This window comes from Procambarus clarkii, chromosome 35 (genome assembly GCF_040958095.1).
Source record: "Procambarus clarkii isolate CNS0578487 chromosome 35, FALCON_Pclarkii_2.0, whole genome shotgun sequence".
Taxonomy (NCBI): Eukaryota; Metazoa; Arthropoda; class Malacostraca; order Decapoda; family Cambaridae; genus Procambarus; species Procambarus clarkii.
The window spans coordinates 1140613-1143214 of NC_091184.1; the positions used below are offsets into that span (position 1 = coordinate 1140613).

The window sequence follows — 2602 nt, forward strand, 5'->3', positions numbered from 1 at the left end:
CTCGACCTTGTTTATAGTTTAGTTCAATTAATATGCACCCCATACCTGTCCTTTGGGCGGTAGTGGAAAGAGTTACAGAGGCACATAATGGGCTCATAGGGATTGAACCCCACAATTCATTTACCTGAGCAAGTTAATCTTGCTGAGAGAGTTACAAAATTCAATGCACATCATCACATCAACAATGGGCTCGAGACCGCCAACAAGTACAGTTTCTAAATTAAGCAACTGACATGGTGAGAGCCCTACAGCGAGAAACATTTGTACGCTAACCAACTGTGTTATGGAGGCTACGCTCTCTAAAACCTTACAAATAAATATTTCCTCCTGCTTCTTACCGTTCCTTCCCGCCATCGAAAGCCCTAAAAACACTTCCTCCTGCTTCCTCCTGCTCTCTGAAGCGCTAGTAACACTTCCTACCACTCTCTGAACCCATAAAAATACTTCCTCCTGCTCGTTCCCGATCTCTGAAACCCCATTAATATTTCCTTCTGCTACCTCCCGCTCTCTGAAGCCTTAAAAATATTCCCTCTCGCTCTCTCACGGGAGACATCTCCTGTCACGCAGGGTGCAGTCGCACCTCCACAGATCTCCAGTATCAGCTCTTGATACTGGTAATGGCTCAAAAGGGCCACCACTTACGAGCTATTCATGCCCGTGCCACCTTTTGGGTGGCTTCATCTTCATCTTAACACATTCATAAGGGAGACATCTCCCGTCATGCAGGGTGCATTCGCACCTCCACAGATCTCCAGTATCAGCTTTTGATACTGGTGATGGCTCAAAAGGGCCACTACTTACGGGCTATTCATGCTCGTGCCACCTTTTGAGTGGCTTAATCTTCATCAATCAATCGCTCTCTGAAGCCTTACAAATTATTTCTCCTGCTTCCTGCCACTCGCTCCCGCTCTCTGAAGCCCTAATAACAATTCCTTCCGCTCTCCGAATCCCTAAAAATACTTCCTCCTATTTCCTCCCGCTCTCTGAAGCCTTAAAAACACTTCCTTTTGCTTCCTGAAGCCCTAAAATCAGTTTTTCCTGCTTTTTCCCGCTCGCTCCCTTTCTCTGAACCCTTAAAAACACCTGCTCCCGCACTCTGAGACCCTAATATCACTTCCTTCTGCTTCCTATAACAAATTAAATGTTCCAGAGATGTGTAAATATTTAATTCAAAATGATCTGCTATCCACCGCTGCCCACTGGAGGGGGGTTCTGGCGTTCCGCGAGCGCTGTCATGGGTTCGTATCCTGGCCGGGGAGGATTTACTGGCCGCAATTCCTTAACTGTAGCCTCTGTTTAACGCAACAGTAAAATGTGTGCTTGGATGAAAAAACGATTCTTCGAGGCAGGGGATCGTATTCCAGGGACCTGCCCGAAACGCTACGCGTACTAGTGACTGCACAAGAATGTAACAACTCTTGTATATATCTAAAAAAAAAAAAAAAAAATTGTGACACTAGCTCTCCACATGTCAGTTGCTTAATTTAGAAACCGTACTTGTGGTCAATCACGAACCCATTTATGATGTGACGACTTATACTGAATTTTGTAACTAGTTATCAAGATTTGAACTTGCTTAACTAAGTGAATTGTGGGGTTCAGTCCCTGAGCCCATTATGTGCTTCTGTAACTCCTTCTACCTCCCACAAGATGGGTATGGGGTGCATAATAAGTGAACTAAACTAAACTAAACCTCTCATGTTATCGTGACGTCATACACCCCGTACACACATAAAACAGGATTTTCTCTCTATTTTCGTTATTAAACCTTGTTTAATTTATATAATTACTCAAGCAATGTGTTTTGATCATATTATATCGCTGAAGAAAAACTATGTGCATCTTTGGTAGCAATTAACCGGATTTGGTCCATATAATAACAGGTCGCTATACTTCAGGTTTCCGTAGTGTAGTGGTTATCACGTGCGCCTCACACGCGCAAGGTCCCCGGTTCGATCCCGGGCGGAAACACTTGACTTTTTAAATGTTTGTTTTCATAACCTATTGAAATAAACTCAAAGTGTCCGACCACTTGGGTCGGACGGTAGAGCGACGGTCTCGCTTCTTGCAGGTCGGCGTTCAATCCCCGACCGAGCAAGTGGTTGGGTACCATTCCTTTCCTCCGTCCCATCCCAAATCCTTATCCTGACCCCTTCCCAGTGCTATATAGTTGTAATGGCTTGGCGCTTTCCCCCCTGATAGTTCCCTTCCCTTCCCTTCAAAGAGCTAAAATTAATAACAAAGAACATTGACAATATTTATTAAATCATAAAACTTATACCAATTTGTAATTTGCTAATACTACATTATACTAATTATTAATATTGAGAGTCATATAACTATGCATTGTGGAGCAGAGTGGCGCAGTGGAAGCGTGCTGGGCCCATAATCCCACTAGAGGTCCGTAGATCGAAACCACGCTCTGCTACAGTCTAAATTTTTCCTACCATAACAAACCAAAAGAAATGTTTTTATCTTTAATGATAACAATCCATCCTCCTGTACATTTTGTAACTATGTAGAGCATCGTACATATAAATTAAATATTGACGTAATGGACAATTACATAGTAGAATTTGGTACTATTCACCTTATAGTCGGG

The 2602-nt window shown here is 43.1% G+C and overlaps 1 non-coding gene across 1 annotated transcript; it reads left to right on the forward strand.

The window, feature by feature from the left end:
- Window positions 1–1898: 1898 nt before the first annotated feature.
- TRNAV-CAC (transfer RNA valine (anticodon CAC)) lies at window positions 1899–1971 on the forward strand. The gene has a single exon. It is a non-coding gene; the product is annotated as a tRNA-Val (tRNA).
- Window positions 1972–2602: the final 631 nt, after the last annotated feature.